This window comes from Lactuca sativa, chromosome 1 (assembly GCF_002870075.4).
Source record: "Lactuca sativa cultivar Salinas chromosome 1, Lsat_Salinas_v11, whole genome shotgun sequence".
In the NCBI taxonomy this organism is placed as follows: Eukaryota; Viridiplantae; Streptophyta; class Magnoliopsida; order Asterales; family Asteraceae; genus Lactuca; species Lactuca sativa.
In genome coordinates this window covers 126,010,467-126,031,264 of record NC_056623.2, presented here as the reverse complement: position 1 = coordinate 126,031,264, position 20,798 = coordinate 126,010,467, and positions in this window count along the sequence as shown.

Below are 20,798 nucleotides of genomic sequence, written 5' to 3'. Positions count from 1 at the left end.
AGACCATTAACAGGACACGATCTGCAACCTGGAATTCCAGAGGTTTCCGTTGTATATCCACGTAACTCTTCTATCGATCTAGTGAAGTTTTCAATCGTTCTCGGACCTGGATGATCTTCTCGATGGTTTCGCGGATGATTTCAGAACCAGTGAGGGTACTATCGGGGAATCGATTCTTAGCTAACTGCGTGTCTCCTACCTTAGTCTAATACAAGGGAATCTGTACTTTTGACTGTAGAGGGTTCTAAATGGTGTAGTCTGGATACTGGTGCGATAACTGTTGTTATACGAGGGCTCGATCAAAGGTAAAGGGGTATCTCAAGTCGCTCGGTAATTTATGACACGTGCTCCCAGTATGTCTTCCATGATCTGAATAACTCTCTCACTCTGTCCAATTGTCTGAGGACGATAAGTTGTACTCAAGTCTAGCTTGGTTCCATGAGTTTTCTGAAGGAATCTGCCTAAATCTTGAGGTAAACATGCTATCTCAACCAAAGATAATGGACGCATGTATACTATGCAGTTGGACTACTTCTTGGATGTGGGTTCGCGTCAGTCTTTTCATCTTGAATGATTCTCTAACTGGAAGGAAGTGAGTAGATTTTTATCGAAGGATCGACATTTTCCAAATGGTATTGTACTCACTCGAGAAAACTGGGTAACTTGATGGTGAAATCCATGTTAGTCATCTCCTATTTCCATTCGGGTATCTCGGGTTGCTGGGGCAATCCCGAGGGTTTTCTGACTAGGCTTCTCAGGTCTGAGCGAGTAAACGGGAACAGATAGTCATTGTCAATGTCTTAGTCCTGCTGTCTAAGCTTTCCTTTCGGCTAAGGGCACTTCATGTTTATGTTTTTCTGATTGGAGATATGTTGTAGTCTCTTATGGTTAGTGAAATTCGCGTACTTGGTTCCATTGAGATCATGTCTCTCATTCTTCAGTGTAGGAACTGCTGCTCCAATTTCGAAGTCGTGAGTTATGTAGTTAACTTCGTGTGCCTTTTGTTTGTCACAAAGCGTGAATGATAACTTTTCCTTCCTGCCTAAGCACATAGTCTAAACTCTAATTGGACGTACTGCAAAGGACAACGAAGTCCTCTGTTTCTTCTAGTAAGGATAGGATAGGTATGATACATAAGTCTTACGTCAATGCTTGGAATGATGTATCTCACCTTTTACACCAACAAAGGGGTACACCTTTCGGTGTCGGAGTAGTTTAAGGGTTTGGTGATTTTGGAAGAACTTTCTGAATGGATCTGCGATAATACCCAATGAAACCCAAGAATTGATAGGTTTTCTATGGGTGTCTTCGGCGCCGACCAACTCTCTATGGTTTCGATCATGATCAAAGAAAATGGTTTGACTAAAGGACATCAATACGAACTCTTAGTGTTCATATCGAGTCCTGAATAGTGTCTTGGAAACATTATCCTCGTGAACTCGTAGCTGACGGTATCTTGACCTAAGGTTTATCTGCAAGAATTAGTTGGCTCCCTGAAGTTGGTCGAAGAAGTCATCTATTCAGGAAAAAGGATATCGGTTTTGACGGTCAACTCATTAAGCCGACTGGATAACTCCTGCATTTCTGCCGGAGCAAAACGATACGGAGGTTTGGCTACGGGGGTAGTTCCAGGGATTAAGTTGATACGAGACTCGACTTGATGTTCGGGAGGAATTCTCGGGAGCTCTTCAGGAAAGACATCATGAAAATTACAATCTTTGGGGACACTCTTGAGGTCTTTAACTTCCTGTTTCTTGCTGATTACATGGGCTAGGGATACATGACATTCCTTTCGAGGAAACTTTTGTGCTTTGATGCAGGAAATGATACGAAGATTAGAGCTAAGCTTATTACCATGGATCATGAGAGTCTGGTCAGAGGGGAGATTGAGACAAATAGCTTTTTCATAATGTCACACCGCCGAACCAGACGGCGGAAACGTCTGGGGGCTGTTATGACTCAATTGAATACCATCACAATGAATATACATGAAACATAACATCATACAATACCAAGCATTGGAATATTACAACTGTTAGCGTTTACATTCATTACATTGATCCATAATATTACATGCCCAAAAATAAATTATTCGGTACTAATTAAAACAACAGCAAGATGTTACTAAGTATATTTTTCCTTTTTGATTTACCTGTTACCTGAGAATACAAGTATTTTGAAAAACGTCAACATATGAAATGTTGGTGAGTTCATAAGTAATGTTTGAAATATAGTGGTTTGTATTGTTTTGAAAATCACCAGAAAATCCGATATTTTCTGAAAAGAGTATCGTGTAAAAAGTGTGAAGATCTGTAAGTATGCTTGTTTGTTTTCTATAAATGTAAAAGAACAATTTGTAAAACTCGGTTTGTAACTCATAGGTGTATTAATTGAAAACCCTAGGAAAACCCGATGTTTTCCTAATACTTTGCATCAAATAATATATATCTTGTTATTTCGTTACGACATGTGTATTCGTTGAGTCCCGGTGACATTTGATTAATTATGGATTGTGAATTGTTATAAACACACATTAATGAAAATGACTAGTTTACAACCATACAAACGATCCCTTAGGCGTCGCTCGCAATATTCACTTAATTCAAACACCCGGACTTCATGTAGCCCCACGACCGAGGAGGAAAAGAAGGTGCGAAGCCCCGATATTTTCTGTAAGTCGTTAAAGGCTATCGTGAATGCGAAGGGCCCTTAGCCCGACTCGCATTTGGTGAATTCTCGACTTTACTAGCAGCACCAGAAGGCCCTTGGGGTCCAACAGCACAAAGCCTGTAAAAGTCCTTTTACACGAAATTAGGTCATATAAGACCCAGCTACATGTAAGCAAGTTTCCTTCGGGCCTAAAGATCATGCCATTGGGCTAGCTAGGACCAACAAACATGATTTGAAACTTTTGGGCCCAAAGACGATGTATCGACGTATGGTGTATTCTCACGTGTGTATTGACTTCCCGAAATTTCCGCGTGTGTATTGAAGTTTCGTCGTGTTAGTAATTTCAGATTCATTATTGATTCGATACCGAATCAATTCGTTTGATAACGATTTTTGGTGTTGAAGGTGTATTATAATTTGCCGATAGTCGAGATGCTAGTATTTCATCATGACGGATTTATTATTTAAAACTTTAGGATGTTTCATTATTGCAGCCCCTTTTCTTTTGGATAAATTTACACATTTAACCCTTTGTATAAAATAATTTCTATTTTAGTCCTCAAACTATTTTTCTTGACATTTTAGTATCAAAACTTGTAGAAAAGTTATTTTTCAGCCCAAGTTATTTGAAAAACAGTTTTAGTCCACCAAATGAAATTTTTCTCGGCTGAAACCCCTAAGTTCGCAGTTTTTACACTTTTCGCCCAAAATAGAAATTTTTTTCATTTTTGGTCCCTTTTATATATGAAAAGCAATTTTAACCCTTGAAATGGACTTGGAGCACTAGTAGCCCCCTGTTTTACAGAAAATCACAGTTTCAGCCCCTCCAATTTGAAAATCTCGCATATTGGGCTTTATTGGGCCGAAAAGTTCATTTTTGGCCCATTATGCTTAAAAATTGACATTTTAATCCTTCCAAAGAGTAAATTTCTGGAAAATCCATTCTTGAAACTGTTTTGACTCATCTCATCCCTCAGAATTTGTATTTTTACATTTTGGGCCCTTTAACTTCATATTTTTAACATTTTGAGTCCAAAAATGGGATTTTTAGCCCAATGAGTTCATGTCAACCAACTTGGTTATTTATCTAGAAATGATTTGTGTGTAATAATATGTTTAACACTTGTTTCATACATCCTAATGCAAATCTCGATTTTAAGGACTTTTTGACTAGTTTCAACACCATAATCACATATAAACATGTAAATAAGCATAGAAATCATACAAAGTATACATATACTCATAGATCTACACATTTGCTTGTATTCCCCCCCCCCCCCCCCACAAAACTTATAAAACCGAAAAGTAGGGGGTATGAAGCTCACCTTTGGGTGTGGTTTCGGTTTTGGAGAAAAGATGGAAGAAAATGAGGTGATTTTCGGCCCTAGCACACTTTGATGAAGATCTCGACCTTGAGGTGATTCTAGGATGCAAGATCATGATTTCTTATGAGTTAAGAAGAGATGTTTGATAGATCAAGGAACCTAGATCATAGATTTAAGTATAACCTTACCTTGGATGATGATTCTTGTGAAAAATCTCCTTGAAATGCCCTTAAATCTCGAAATTTAGTGAAGAGGGGTGAAGGTGTTCTTGAGAGTGTTTGACAAGTAAAAAGTGATGAAAGTGTGTGTGTGTGGGTGTTTTCGGCCGAGATCAAGAAGAAGAGAAGAGAGAGAGTTGAGTTGACAATCCTAGATGCATGTTGGTCCATGCATGGAGATATGTGGGGTATAAGTGAGGTGGCAAGGCTTAAGTCAACTCCTTACTTCTTGGATTTGGGCTTTGGGCCGAGAGTTTGGAAGGAAAAGGAGGTCATTGGGCTTTAATGCCCCTAAGCCCATATTATAGTTAGTTTGGATGATTTTTGGCCCAAAAAAATATAATATGATTTTTACACTTTGTTGGGCTAGTTTAGGTTAATTATGGTTCATAATATTTAATTTATTTCATTCTAAGCCCAATATGGCCCAAAATGTTGAAATAAATGAATGTGGATCCAATTAGAGCCCATTTAAAGGTTCTAATCCCATGATAGTCAAATAGGAAGCTTATAGGTCCATTGAGTCCAATAAGGAAGTCCTAGTCCAAAATGGACCTAAACAAGAACTTCTAGGGTTTCTAATTGCTTGTTGACTATTTGTAATACTTGTATGGTGTATTGGATTGAAATTTTGTTGTCATAGAGTAAGAATCATACATGCTCTTAAGTTTTTGATTCTACATTTTACTTGAGTGTAGTGATTACAAGACACAAAATTCCTAGTTGTGACATCATCCCCCGTTAGAGGGAATTTTGTCCCGAAATTATGTTTGAAAGCTAGATTTGAGAATGCTAGAATAGGTGAGGGTACTTTTGCTTCATTTGATCTTCGCGTTCCCACGTGAATTCTGGCCCACGCTTCGCGTTCCACCGTACTTTCACGATCGGGATGCGACTTTGCTTAGTACGCTTCACCTCCCTGTCCATGATTTCAACCGGTTCTTCAATGAACAGGAGATTCTCATTGATTTCGATCTTGTCAAGGGGAATGACGAGTGTTTCATCCGAAAGGCACTTCTTTAGATTAGAGACATGGAACACGGGGTGTACACTGTTTAGCTCTGCAGGTAGCTGCAGTTTATACGCCACTGGACCTATTCGGGCGATGATCTCGAAAGGTCCAATGTATCGTGGGTTCAGTTTTCCCCGTTTTCCGAAATGAATAACTCCTTTCCAGGGTGAGACTTTCAACAGTACTCGACCCCGACCTGAAATTCTAAGGGCTTTCGCCGTTTATCGGCGTAGCTCTTTTGTCGGTCGCGCGATGCTTGTAATCGAGCTCTGATTTGAACAATCTTTTCCGTGGTTTCATGAATGATCTCCGGTCCCGTTAGTGCCTCGTCCAATGTATGTGTTTTTGCTAGTTGGGTATCACCCACCTCAGCCCAACATAACGGTGATCTACACTTACGTCTGTATAGTGCTTCGAAAAGAGCGACCTTGATGCTCGAATGGTAACTGTTGTTATATGAGAATTCTACTAAGGGTAAGTGGGTATCCCAAGACTTCCCAAAGTCTATCACACATGCGCGGACCATGTCTTCGAGCGTTTGAATGGTTCATTCACTTTGACCATCCGTTTGTGGATGATAAGCGGTGCTCATGTCGAGATGAGCTCCTAGTGCCTTCTGGAGAGATTGCCAAAAACGTGAAGTGAACCTACTGTCCCTATCCGAGATAATAGACACTGGTACTCCGTAGAGTCTCATGATTTCTCGAATGTATAAACGTGTCAATCTTTCCATCTTGTAGGATTCCCTTATGGGCAGGAAATGGGCAGATTTCGTCAGTCGGTCGACTATTACCCATATGGTGTCCAGTCCATCCGACGTTTTAGGTAGCTTGGTCACGAAATCCATAGAAATCCCCTCCCATTTCCACTCAGGGATTACCGGTTGCTGTAATAACCCTGAAGGCTTCTGGTATTCCACCTTTACCTTGGCACACATAAGGCACTTACTAACATAGGTGGCAATTTCCGCCTTCATGTTGGGCCACCAATAGTGTTGTTTAATATCCAAATACATCTTGTCTGAGCCGGGATGAACGGAGTATCGCGTCTTATGGGCTTCCTTCATAACTACCTCCCTAAATCCTCCGAGTTTAGGGACCCAAATACGGTTTATGAAATAGTATACTCCATTCTCCTTTGCTTCTAGGTTCTTCTCCATTCCGCACAATGCTTCGCTTGCTCTATTTTCCGTCTTCATGGCCTCTGACTGGGCTACTGCAATTTAAGTGGCTAGGTGAGATTGAATGGTTATTGAGAGAGTTTTCGTACGACGATTAGAGTACTCCTTCTGACTTAATGTGTCAGCTACCACATTGGCCTTGCCTGGGTGGTACTTGATCTCACACTCGTAATCGTTTAGTAATTCAACCCATCTTTGTTGCCTCATGTTCAACTCCTTCTGGTTCAAGATGTGCTGGAGACTCTTGTGGTCCGTGAAGATGGTGCACTTTGTACCATAAAGGTAATGCCTCCAAATTTTTAGGGCAAAGACCACGGCTCCCAATTCTAGGTCATGGGTCGTATAATTCACTTCGTGCGTCTTTAGTTGGCGGGATGCGTAAGCTATCACCCTTCCACGCTGCATGAGAACACAACCTAAGCCCTGATTTGACGCGTCACAGTAGACCACAAAATCTTATGTTCCCTCCGGTAGTGATAGTACCGGGGCACTACAGAGAGCTTGTTTCAGGGTTCGGAATGTGACTTCTTGTTTGTCCATCCATTTGAATGGTACGCCCTTTTGTGTAAGCGAGGTAAGTGGTTTGGCGATCTTAGAGAAGTTTTGAATGAATCTCCTATAATAGCCTGCTAGACCCAAGAATTGACGGATTTTCGTGGGTGTTGTCGGGATTGCCCATCCTTCAACAGATTTGACCTTAGAGGGATACACATAAATTCCATCTTGGCTAACTACATGACCTAGGAAGTTTACCCTCCGGAGCCAGAACTCACACTTGGAGAGTTTTGCGTATAGCTTTTCCGATCGCAGAGTTTCTAGGATTTGTCGGAGATGTTGGCCATGCTCTTCTTCGCTTCCGGAATAGACGAGAATGTCATCAATGAAGACGATGACAAAGTTGTCGAGGAACGGTCGACAGATTCGGTTCATCAGATCCATAAATGCGGCAGGGGCATTTGTTAGACCGAAGGGCATTACGACAAATTCATAATGTCCGTAACGAGTTCGGAAAGCGGTTTTTGGAATATCCTCTTCCCGGACTTTGAGTTTGATGGTATCCGGACCGTAGATCTATTTTAGAAAAATAACTAGCTCCTTGGAGCTGGTCAAATAGATCATCGATTCGTGGAAGCGGGTAGCAATTTTTAACAGTGAGTTTATTTAACTCTCTGTAATCGATGCACATTCTAAAAGATCCGTCCTTCTTTTTGACAAAGAGGACTGGAGCTCCCCATGGCGAGTAACTAGGGCGGATGAATCCCTTGTCCAAGAGTTCACTGAGTTGGCTGGACAATTCCTGCATTTCAGCAGGAGCTAGCTGATAGGGTGATTTAGCGAGAGGAGTTGCTCCTGGAACGAGGTCAATTCGAAACTCCACTTGTCTCTCTGGTGGTACTCCTAGAAGATCTTCAGGAAACACGTCTGGGAACTCACATGCTACGGGAATGTCTTGAACATTAACCTCTTCCTTGATTTTATCCACTATGTGAGCCAGGAACGCCAAGTTGTTCTTTCATAGATGTTTTCGTGCCTTAATGCACGAGATGAGGCGAAGGTTCATGCTAGGTTTGTCTCCGTAAATTACTAGGGTTTCGTGATTAGGAAGGCGAAGGCGAACGGCCTTCTCGTGACACATAATTTCAGCATGGTGGGGGCTTAACCAGTCCATGCCAATAATCACATCGAAACTCCTAATTGATACAGGCATTAAGTCTATTCGAAAGACGTGTTGATTGAGGGTTTGGGTACATCCGATGTAGATTTCCCCGGTGGATTCGGTTTTCCCATTGGCCATTTCCACCGTAAAGGTTTCATTTAGCTTCTGGGGCTGTTGTTTTAATAAATGTTTAAACTTATTGCTTACGAAACTTCGCTCTGCTCCGGTGTCAAATAGGATGCATGCATAAGTGTGGTTTAAGGGAAACGTACCGGTAACAACAGCGGGGTCCTGAATCGCCTCTCCCTGACCCATGGTCAGCATCCTTCCTGTTCCTCCGTTTCCTGGATTGTTGTTGTTAGGGCAGTCTCGGCGGAAATACCCAGTCCTCCCGCACCCATAGCAGGTGTGGCTAGGCCCTACATTGTTGTCGCCGGTGGTGACGTAGTTGTTGTTGCGATTGTTGTTGCTGTTGTTTCCCTGTTGTTGGTTCTGGGGAGGGTAGGTCCTACAGTACTTCGTCGTGTGTCCCCTTCGGTTACAACTGGTGCACTGCAAGTCCTTTCATTCTCCATTGTGATGGAAACCGCACTTGTTGCACTTGGGAAGATTACCGGAATAAGGTCTGGGAGCATTTGAAGTAGCTGAGGCTGGAGCATGTGGTGTGGCTGGAACCGGTGCGGTGACAGCATTAACGGCCACTGTCTGCTGCTTTTTAGAGGTCTCAGGGCCCTGACGCCCCTTCCTCTTGTTGTTCTTCCCTTTCTTGCCATCACCTTCCTTCTTTCCTTCAGCCTCTGCTGGCTTCTCACCCTTCTTGTTGTTATCGTCATACAGCTTCTTTGCCAATCTTTTTGCACTGTCAAATGTTTCGGGGTTTGCAGCTATCACATTTACTTGGATTGGTGATGTTAGTCCCCAGATGAATCGCTCAATCTTCTTTCCTTCCGAGGTGATCATACCCGGGCACAACAGAGACAGTTCACTAAATCTCGATATGTAGGCATCGATGTTCGCATTCTGCACAGTGAGGTTCCACAGCTCTTGCACCATTTTCTCGATCTCACCTCGTGGGCAGTATTCAGCCATCAACATTTCTTTCATCTCCGCCCACGGCATGGAGTTCGCTACAGGGAGTGTCATGGCTTCCACATGTCCGTTCCACCAGGTGAGCGCTTGATCGACAAAAGTGCAGGCCGCAAACTTCATTTTCATCTGCTAAGGACAATCGCATATCTCGAATACCGATTCCACCTTCTCGATCCATCGCTTCAGAGTGATCACTCCTCTAGTGCCGGTAAAAGTTCGTGGTTTGGCATTTGTAAAGTCCTTGTAGGTACATGTTTTGGTGGGTCCTTGATTCATCCCGTTGTTCGAACTCCCAGCCCCTTGCCCGTTGCCTCCTCCGTTATTCCCTTGGTGAAGTTGTGCCATGGCTGCGGTGACCGCAGCAGACACGGCCGCCTGGAATGTAGTGGAGTCAACTTCGGGTGGGGTTAGTCCAGGGTTTTCGCTAGTAGGTCGGCGAGGCATCTTTCTGTCATGAAACAGAAAGATGTTGAGTGTTTGGGGTTTCTGGAAGGCTGTGACCCTACTGACTAGGTGCAATGTACGTACTAAAACACTCCTACCATTCAACATACAATCATAGATTCTCAACACATAGCAATTTGTAATATCATAATAAAGCACGTAAAAGTTTACTAATATTATCTGCATTTGATATATGAAAAATTTGCTCGTAAGAGCATACATGAGTGACACTAGTTCGACAGCATAACGGCTCTATGAGTAGTATAGTCACTTAAGCATAGAGTCGGGGTACATAGCATAGTTCCTAACGACCTACTAAGATAAGTCTATCCCTAACCACGATGATCTACGTCCGGAGGTGGTGCCGAGGATGTGGATGCTCCCTGAAGACGAGCCACCAGTCGTTCTGCGTCCTGAAGTCGAGACTCCCACCTTACCTGCCTCATGTGAAACTCCCGAAGGACGTCACGTGTCTCCTGTTCCGCACGCTCGACCCTAGTCCACAGCTGGCGTGCCTGATCAGCAGTGCCCTGAGCAAGATAGCCGATGTTCCGTAATCGTCTCACCATGACCGGTAGGGCTCGGTCGGCCGGTCCTCCGTCCCTCAGGTCAAAGAACTCGTGCGACATGCCGAACGGGGGTCACTGTCCCTACTGTCTGCTCCATCTCCAAAGATCAATACCCCAGGGAGGGGTAGGACCCGTGGGGCCCACACGGTAAGCAGGCACCCTGATCGGGTAAGGGGGGTTTATGACTTCAGACTCTGCGTCCGAATCACCCCCTTCACTGTCATCGGGTTCCTCTTCGAAGTTCTCTTCGTCTTCTTCGGGTTCGCCAGGCTCGCCTTCGTCTCCAGCCTCCGGTTCCCCGTCAGATTCCTCTTCGGGGTCTTCCTCACGCTCTTCCTCAGGCTCTTCCTCTAACCATCCGTTATTCCCCTGATTAGGGAAATAAGGGTCTCCAGGGTGATGAAAACCAGCCATGCTGTCTGCGCGAGTATGTAAATATGCTAACATTATTCCTAGGATGCTATAACTATTGTACAGACTAAGTAGGCGTTCTCTTTTTGGTGATAAAGGGGTATAGTTTTTAGGTTCCCTAGCTATCACGATCTCATCAGAACGTGTGTTAGTTATACTTTGGAGAGAATGTAGTTGATCAGGCTACATCCACTCCTTGGCACTACTAAGAACAGTCCTGAATTAACCGAGATACTAGCATTATTTTGTTTGGTTCGGCGTTATGTTCCTTGTTCCTAATGCAAGCAAAGGTGTTTTATTGTTGTATTTTTACTTGTTTTGTTCAGAGTTATGTTAGTCCCTCTTTTGGTTTATAGTTGCATATCAATGTATGGTTCGATATGCTAGTTCACTATAAACAAAGCACTGATACCAACCTGTCACAGCCCCGAACCAGACGGCGGAAACGTCCGGGGGCTGTTGTGACTCAATTGAATACCATCACAATGAATATACATGAAACATAACATCATACAATACCAAGCATTGGAATATTACAACTGTTAGCATTTACATTCATTACATTGATCCATAATATTACATGCCCAAAAATAAATTGTTCGGTACTAATTAAAACAACAGCAAGACGTTACTGAGTACATTTTTCCTTTTTGATTTACCTGTTACCTGAGAATACAAGTATTTTGAAAAACGTCAACATATGAAATGTTGGTGAGTTCATAAGTAATGTTTGAAATATAGTGGTTTGTATTGTTTTGAAAATCACCAGAAAATCCGATATTTTCTGAAAAGAGTATCGTGTAAAAAGTGTGAAGATTTTTGGCCCTAAGCCCATATTATAGTTAGTTTGGAAGATTTTTGGCCCAAAAAAAATATAATATGATTTTTACACTTTGTTGGGCTAGTTTAGGTTAATTATGGTTCATAATATTTAATTTATTTCATTCTAGGCCCAATATGGCCCAAAATGTTGAAATAAATGAATGTGGATCCAATTAGAGCCCATTTAAAGGTTCTAATCCCATGATAGTCAAATTGGAAGCTTATTGGTCCATTGAGTCCAATAAGGAAGTCCTAGTCCAAAGTGGACCTAAACAAGAACTTCTAGGGTTTCCAATTGCTTGTTGACTATTTGTAGTACTTGTATGGTGTATTGGATTGAAATTTTGTTGTCATAGAGTAAGCATCATACATGCTCTTAAGTTTTTGATTCTACATTTTACTTGAGTGTAGTGATTACAAGACACAAAATTCCTAGTTGTGACACATAACAAAGCATATCAACACGATCGGGACTCAATCGATACATGTCAAGGGTAACATCAAAGCTCGTTAGTGAAACCGACATTAGGTTAATGAGGAAAGAATGATTACTCAAGGTAAGGGTACAGCTTAGGAATAAATCATTAGCTCACTCATTCTCGTCGCTAGCCATTTCGACGGTAAATGTTTCGGTTATTAGACGAGGACTATGTTTACGAAGATAATTGAATGAATAACTAGTAAAACTTTCTTGACACTAGATTCGAAAAGGATGCGAGCATAAGAATTGTCGAGAAGAAATGTACCCGCGAAGATGGTGGGATCAGCGGCTGCCTCCTCCTGCTTCATAGCTAAAACCATCTCGGCGTTGTTGATGTTGTTGGTGGTTGCTGCTTTTGGGCAGTTTCGCTTGAAATGCCCGATTTCTCCACAACCAAAACAGGCCTGATCGATACTCGATCTTGAAGCTTGACTGATTAGTTGAGCTGGTGCTCTGCAGCTTCGAGTAAGGTGGCCCTTCTTGCCACAGTTGATGCAGATCTTCTCACGGCATGGGCCTGCAATACGATGGTGATAACTACACCTGTTGCACCAAGGGAGATTACCAGCATACCTAGTGGTAGGTGCTTGAGCTGTAGACGCAGCAACAGGAGTAGTGGTAGCTTGAACTACCATAGTTTCATGCTTCTTGGAGGGTCCTTGTTCCTTGAATTGGGTCCTTTCATTGAAGACATTTCGATCTAAAATGATTAGGAAAAGAGGATGGTAAGTCCTCTGAATTAAATCAAGAGATATGAAACAAGGGATATCTCTTTATGACAGACATATAATTCTATTAAGCGATAAAGCAGGAATGAATTATCAAGGCAGATAAACTATCGCTGAAAGAATGATCGAGGGGCAACGCTTGAATGAAAATTTTCTACAACAAAGTTGGATCTAGAAATACTCCCATAGTATTTCATGATTCGCTGCGACGACGGCTCGTTGTTTAGGGTATTTCGGTAAGTTTTAGGCATGCTGAACACCACAGACACTCCCAGGCACATGTTGGCCGTGTCTCGAATGAATATAGTTGATCAGGCTATATTGACCCTGGACACCCATTTACTTATGTTTTGTTCTACTTATAGTTACGAATCTCGACGGTTAGGTATACTTGTATATTTTTGAAAATACTTATATTTTGAAGTATACTTTTAGTTCAGAGCACTTAGGCCCCTTAATGTTTATAGTCTTATACCATGTAAGGTTTGGTATACTCAGGTCACTATAAACAAGGGCTCTGATACCAATCGGTCACACCCCGAAACCCAGGGCGGAAATGTTCCAGGGCGGAGGTGACTTCATGTTGAATATCATAACCAATGTACATAGTAAGCGAAGTAAAAAAAAAACATTACATTACATAGATTTCATTACATCTGTTTAAAAGTAAAGTAATACAAGTTTCGTAGATACATAAGTTTAAACAAAAGAAATACGTGACTTCATACGCTCCGTCTTCTGCAAAAGAACGTGGGATACCTGTCTAAGGAGAACCTGAGAATACAAGCAGTTTAAAAATCAGCATAAAGCTGGTGAGTTCATAAGTGGTTTTGTTTTATGTAAATGTACAAGTTTCTTTTTGTTTCTGAAAATGTTACGAATCCAAGAAAATCCCATATTTTCTTAAAAGTAATGTTTACCAATCCTAAATGTGATGTAAAAGATGTTTACTAAAAACCCGGTTGCCCTTGTGAGTTGTAAAGTTTAGTTATCTGGTTTATTACACAAATCTGGTTATGTACAAATGTTTCCCCAGGAAAATCCTGTATTTTCCTAAAAGTTGGTTACCAATCTGAAATGTAAAGTAAAAGATGTATACTAAAAACCTGGTTATCCTTGTGAAGTGTATGTTAGTTTTAACACGTATATAAAACTATCAACATAATAAACTAATTTCAAAGGTTATTAATTTACTATATTCATTATTACTAACAAGTAAATCTCTTTTATCCAAATTGCGAGTTCCATAACCATATGATAGACTAGATATGGCAATAAGTAGTCCAAATCATTTTATGACTTTCATCACCCTTGAACCTTTCGGCTCGGCTATAGCTAGCAGCCAGGTGCGGGGTAGTCAGCCCCGTATAGATCTATACACTCAAGTCACGCTCCCTATCTAAGAGATTATGGTTACAGAGGCAGTCCTCCATTCACGTATCTCTATGGAGTGTTCTTCGAGGACGTGTCTCCAATTTATAGGAATAACAAATCTACAAGTAATAATGCGGAAATCCTGTTTAAGTTCTATTTACAAAGACGATCCTCCACTCGCGTATCTCTATGGAGTGTTGTCAAGGACAAAACAAATGTACAAATCTAAAGCTTTTAACAATAATGATATGGAGCAAATCATTTGTGAAATATATAATATAACATTATATAATAAGATATGAAATCGGTTTGTAACTAATTCTACAAGTCAAACAGTTGGTTAATACGGTTTCAATTGTTAAAAGCAAGTGGGATATGAAACATTTCAATTAAAATAATAAGTTTAAGCACAAGATAATCTTTTACTTTTTCTTGTATTCCCCCCTGAAAACATTGAAAAACATTGAAAAATGGTAGGGGTATGAACTCACCGGACGAGGAAGGTGTCGACTAGGATGCTAAACGTCGGATTGAGGCTTGAATACATGCGAGGTTCCTATGTAATATTAAATGATACACAAATGTATCTAATTAGACTTTAAATCACTAATTAGATACAATTATACACTCCAAGACGCGAAAACACTTCAAATCAAGTGTTTGGAGTGACCCGGGTGACATCTATGGACATCTATGGCTTGGATATGGAGTTTACTCTTCAAGAGTAAACTCCCAAGGGAGTTCACGGCCCTAATTACCCACTCCCCATAAGTTTACGGCCGTAAACTCATGGTGGGGTGTTCTAGAGTGTTAAATGGCCTTGTATCAATTAAGGGGTGATGCTAGATTTGGTTTCAAGGCATTGGAAGTGTTTAATCCCACATATGGACCATAATAAGGAGTTTACGGCAATAAAATAAGAGTTTACGGCCGTAAGCTCCCCCACACAGCTTCCTTTGATGTTTTGGTGGTCCTAGGTCATTTACAAGTGTTTCTAGTTAAGTCTACAAGCCATGGAATGAATTTAAGGTACAAACTGACCCATTTATAGGAGTTTATGGCCCAGGAACACATTCTTGGGGGTTTACAGCCGTAAACACCTAAGGGAAGGATTTTCATCAAGTTTAAGGCTTCTAACTCGATTGTGGTTGTTTCTAGACTTTAATCCAAGGCTATTGGTGTGTTTAAATGGCATTTGAACACTTTAACATGAGTTTACTACCCATGATATGGAGTTTACGGCCCAATCATGATCATGGGCAGTAAAATCATGTTTGCTCCCCAAAAGTTGAGTTTAAGGTGTTCTAAGTCCAATCCAATAAGTCCTTAAGCCATATCTAAGCTCCAATGGTGTTTAGGAAGGGTTTTAAGGCTCAAAAACCCCATTTACATGTGTTCACGGCCCAAGAGTGTTCCAGGGCCGTATACACATGTTTATGGTCCTATTCCATGGGTTGAACACGAAATTGAAGGCTAAAGATGTTATACTAGGAGCTAGGATAGTTACCTTGGTGATTTGAAGCTTGAAATGAGTGATTTTGGATCAAGAAGTTGGATTTGAGGAGAGAGGTTAGAGAGAGAGTAAAAAGGCTTCAAATGAGGCTTAAACAACTTTAAATATGGTTTGGATTTGAGACACGGTGGAATTCTACCCGATACTGACGTAAACTGAGGCTTTTGTTCGCACCCGATTAAGTTGTCGTAACCCGATATGGTCAAAACTAAAATTTTTCTAATTACTAGTTTGGGGCGTTTTCAAGTGATTCTAACGTGTTTGGATACTTACGAGGTCAAAATAAAAGTCTTAACTTAAATGACCTAATCCAAAAACAAAACCGGAACAATTAGCTTAAGACGAGTTTTACGGACGGAACGGGTTACGGCTATGGAACAACTTCGGGTTGTCACACACAACTATCTCTCTCTCCCTCTACGATACTCTGGTTATAATGTAGGACTTACAGTGTATGCTAGGTAGGTACGGTGAAGAGAATGTCTAACTAGAGCCTTAACAGATTTACGTGAAGTACGACTCCCTTTTTCCTAGTATAATGAAAAAGTTACATTATTGGAAATTTGCGACATGTGTTTTACGACACAAATTTTATAGCATTCATAGTTTGCTTTGTATATTTTTTCGTAAACTATTTATATAAACGTACATAAATATCAAGTTGCATAACTTGTCTAGTATGGATGTATGTTACCAGAACATGAATATTTAGGTTTTAACCCACCAAAAATAGTAGTGACTACAAATACAACAATTTTTACTACAAAAACTTATTTTTAGTGAAAATTACCAAAAAAATTGTAGTTGGTGTAACTCATATTTTTCCTATTGATGTTTGTTAAACACAATATGAGTTATATTTTCGTTATCTTTGTATACCAAACCCTAAAAAACGATTTTTGAGTAAACAAAAATGGTATCAACCACATCTTATGTAAATATTACTCCACATTCAAATAATAAGTTGAAGCATGCAAATATCCATAAGATAAATTCTAACTTGTATTCCCCCCCCCCCCCCCCCCCCCTTAAAAACATGTAAAACTCAAAAAATGGGGGTATGAAGCTCACCTTGAGTCATTTTGTGTTGGTTGATTTGAAGTGGTGGAGTGAAGATTTCGAGCCTAAAACACTTGAAGAGTTTGATGAACTTTTTGAAACTTATAATATCCTAAGGATGTTAACACATAATATTATGTGTAAATAGGATGAAATCAACGTAATAATGTGTAGAATCACTAGCAATCTCAAAAAGACTTACCAAGATTTTGGGGTGATATGTGAAGAAATAACTCTCTTTAGAGTTTGAAGTTTGAACTCTTGAGAGAAATTGAAACTTCACGGTAGGTGGAGTGGGATTTTGTGGTATGGGAGGGGATAATGTCGTCCTTAATAAAAGGAAGGAGGTTGATTAGATACTTACTTGGATTACTGGAGGTTAATGTAGTACGTGGGTTACTATGATTTTCATGGGAAAAGGGTGGGATGCCCCACCTTAAAGTCAAACCTTATCTACTGGAGGTATTTAGGTTGATCCACTTTGAGTTTTTGGCCATAAAAGGAGGTGATTTCGGTCTAGGTTGGACTGAAATCCCTTGGTGCATATTCACATTGATGATTTCGGCCAACAATGACTCCTTAAGGTGGTTTTTGGCCAAGGTGTGGCCCATTGGAGTGTTTTCAATCCTTAGTAGATCCTTAAGGGGTGTTTTCGGTTTTAATTTTTTTAGACAAGTTGTTTTTGGTTTTAAGCAATAGGAATCATGAAGACGATGGCCTCAAAACTCAAGAATTCAAGGTCCTTGCGTAATTTCATGTTGTTGTGTTAGACTATTTGATTTTTGCACGAGCTTTTCAAGGTTTATTCAACATGAAATTCCAAGTGTATATTATCTTTAATTATACAAATGGTTCCCTCTTGACTTTCAAAAACATTATTGCATCAATCTATATAGATATACATTGTGGATACACTTATACACAAGACTCCCTTAAACTTGGTTTAACCCAAAACTTTCTAGTTCTCACATCTTATCGGTTGGATCTACTGAATGAGCTCAGTCAAATCCAAAATACCTTCCATTTGTCTCAGCTCTGGAAGTGTGTATCAGATGAGTCTGCAGTTATATCATTGGAATAACTTCCAGGTAGATGAAAGCTTGAATTATATTGAGAAACCCGTCGCAATGATGGATAGGAAGACTAAGGCTCTTCGTAGCAAAGAGGTGAAGCTAGTAAAGGTGTAATAGCAGCATCGGAGAGGCTCCGAATGGACCTAGGAGAAGGAGGACAAAATGAGAAAGCATTATCTAGATATTTCCTCGTCAGCTGACTTCGAGGACGAAGTCTAGTTCAAGTGTGGGAGATTTGTAATGGTTAGGATTTAGCTATTTACACCTCTTACCCCTAGCATGAAAGTCATTGAAAAAGTGGTCCTTTAGTACGATGGGCGTACTTGAGGAGTACGCTTAGCATACTAAGGTTCGTTGGATCATGAAGATTCAGTACGTATGTTGGGCGTACCAATGGTTACGTGGGCCTTGTTTTGGGTTTGTAAGCTTATTGGGCTTTAGTGAGCTTTGCGCCTGGTCCCATTTAGAGTTTTGGACTAATATTGTGTTTTGGGACACAGTTGCTTTATTTGGGCCTTATTGGGCTATACGGCCCATTAAATGATTTTATCTTGGACCTTGGGCCCATTAGCAAAAGGAAGACTTTTGGATCATTATGGAAGAGTTTAGGCTTAAGCGTTTAGACTCTTTGATTAGGTTGTGCTATAATACTAATTTAGGGTTAATTATATCATTGTTCAATGTGTGGTTACGGACTGTTAAACGAGTAGCTCTTGTGTTCAGGAGACTGAGGTGTGTCTTCTCACCAAACTCATGGGTCGAAGGTACCTAGGCTGGCCCATTAATGGTTATGAGATGATTTGTATTGGTATACGTAATTGTTGCTTTTAGATTTATATATGGACTGGTGTGTAGACCATGTGAGGAGCCCATGGCATTTGGCTAGACCAAGGGAGGAACCCATGAAGCAATAATATAAGACCATGGGGGTAGCACATGACATTCCAATGAAGACTATGGAGGGAGTCCATGGCAAACTCATATGTGTATATGTGTGCATGGTATTATGTGATTATATGTTTTGTGTTTTGGGGGACTCAATAAGCTTGTATTTGTAGTTTTAATGAATATTTCAGGTATTTCTATCGATAAGGGAAAGCACCCCGCTTGATTGCGCGATGTGCATTCTCTAGTGTTTTCATATTTTTCTTTCGTACTCTGAACTTTTAAATAATATGGCTATGTAATGGGATTTTTGGATACCTTGTGATTGATATGTATGAAATTAAAAGTTAAAATCTTTTGTAAAAATTGGGAGGTTACAAAAATTTTCACTAATTTGGAAATTTTCCATGACTTTTTCGTGATTATTTTTCCATGCAAGTTTTTTGATGTTTCATTTTTGGCACATATTAAGAGGGGGGGGGGGGGGGTTGTGTGAAGATTATTCCTCAAGCGCTTCTCACCCTTAACGAGTTTTATAATCACTTTTTTATTATAAAAAGGGAAAGAATGAAGAGTGGATATTCGAAGCTTCGAGTATTCATTTGCTGATTTGAAGACCCGTAATTTCGAGGGGAGTTGGTATTGATCGCGTGAGCTCATTGGATATTGAAGACGGGACATCCAATCCTAACTTTGAGGGGTGGGGGTGGGGGGGGGGGATGTTAGGGTGTAAAGTCACGCTTAGATGTAATTTGCGCTTACCCTCTTGTATGGTGTAATGAGTTGTCTTTCCTATAAATAGGAAGTGAGTGACACTCATTTATGTAATGATCATTTTGGAGTGTTAGTTTTTATAGAGAGAAATAGCAAGACCCATTTGTACTCTTTCTATCAAAAACTAATGAGAGCTTAAAACAATTTATTTACTCCATGTGTTCATGATTTGTATGATGATTCACTAGATCTTATAAATTTCACATATGTCATCATAATCAACACCACTACACTTATCGTCCTCAAACTTTTGGGATCTGAACGATCATTTGGAGTTGTTGAAGGTAATGACTACTCTATATCACTCTTGTTCACTATTAAATATGTGCAAAATTTATATGATAATTAGGTAAATATTGTGTCAACTTTTTTTGAATTGCATCCAATATGTTGGTTTCTTTTATTTTTGTGATTTTTCTAGTTATCTTATTACATCGTGTAATCATCATAAGCCCTAAAGACAGTGAAGACGCTTTTGTAGATGTATAAAATGCTTTCCACAAAATTGGCAGTTTGGTTTTCATGGTGATGATATATTTAATTTTGAGTTTTTAAAGCTTTATTTCATTTTTTCTTTAGAAAAACTATAAGTTTATTGTTAGAGTTCACAATATTAAATATTTTTTGTTAACATCTTCATTTAATCTTAGAGGAAAAGGGAAATGCTCATGACTATTTTAGTTGACTATAAATGATTTGAGGATAACTAAAAGGTTTAATCATGTCTCATGACTATTTTAATCATTAAAAACCCCGATACCTGTTGGCTCAGTTTCATGTTTCTTTGGTACTTGGTATGTATAAGCAAATACCCTTTGTTCCCCTGGCTTTTTCATGGTATTAAGCATCAACATGTTATATAATAGGTTCAATTTTTTTACTAATAATTTATTAATATTATATTTTTTTAATACGTCAAACTCCAACGAAAATGGGAAAATAATGGAACCGGTTCTGGTTCAGTTTCAGGTACGGAATTGGATAAAACGGTTCTAGAAACCAAGAATTGTTTGGTAATTTTTAGTTTTATACAAGGGTTGTTTGGTATTAATTTGTATAGGGGATGTTTGCCTTTTCTTTGGAAAACGGAAAACATTTCAGATTTCGGCATATGAGCAGAGAGAAATTGTTAGAAAATTCTTAATATTTTCGGAAAAGTTTCACTTTAGTCCTAAATTTTATTTTTTAAACACAAAAGTCCCGATTATTTGATTTTACATGACAATATGTAATTTCCTTTTAAAAGAAAAAAATGATTTTTTTGTTAATTTGAGCTAAAATGAAATACTTGAGACATTTATGTTAATAAAAATTGGGGACTAAAGTAAAATTTTTCCGAAAATATTGGAATTTTTCTGACAATTTCCTATGAGAAAAGGAACAAGTGAAGGCATTGAAACCAATTATGGATGATGATCGTGTGAACGGTGGATTTTTTTTTCTGTCAAATTTGACATTATAGAAGGGTTTCAAGAGCATCTACAATTGGCTTATTAATGAAGTTGAAGACTTTT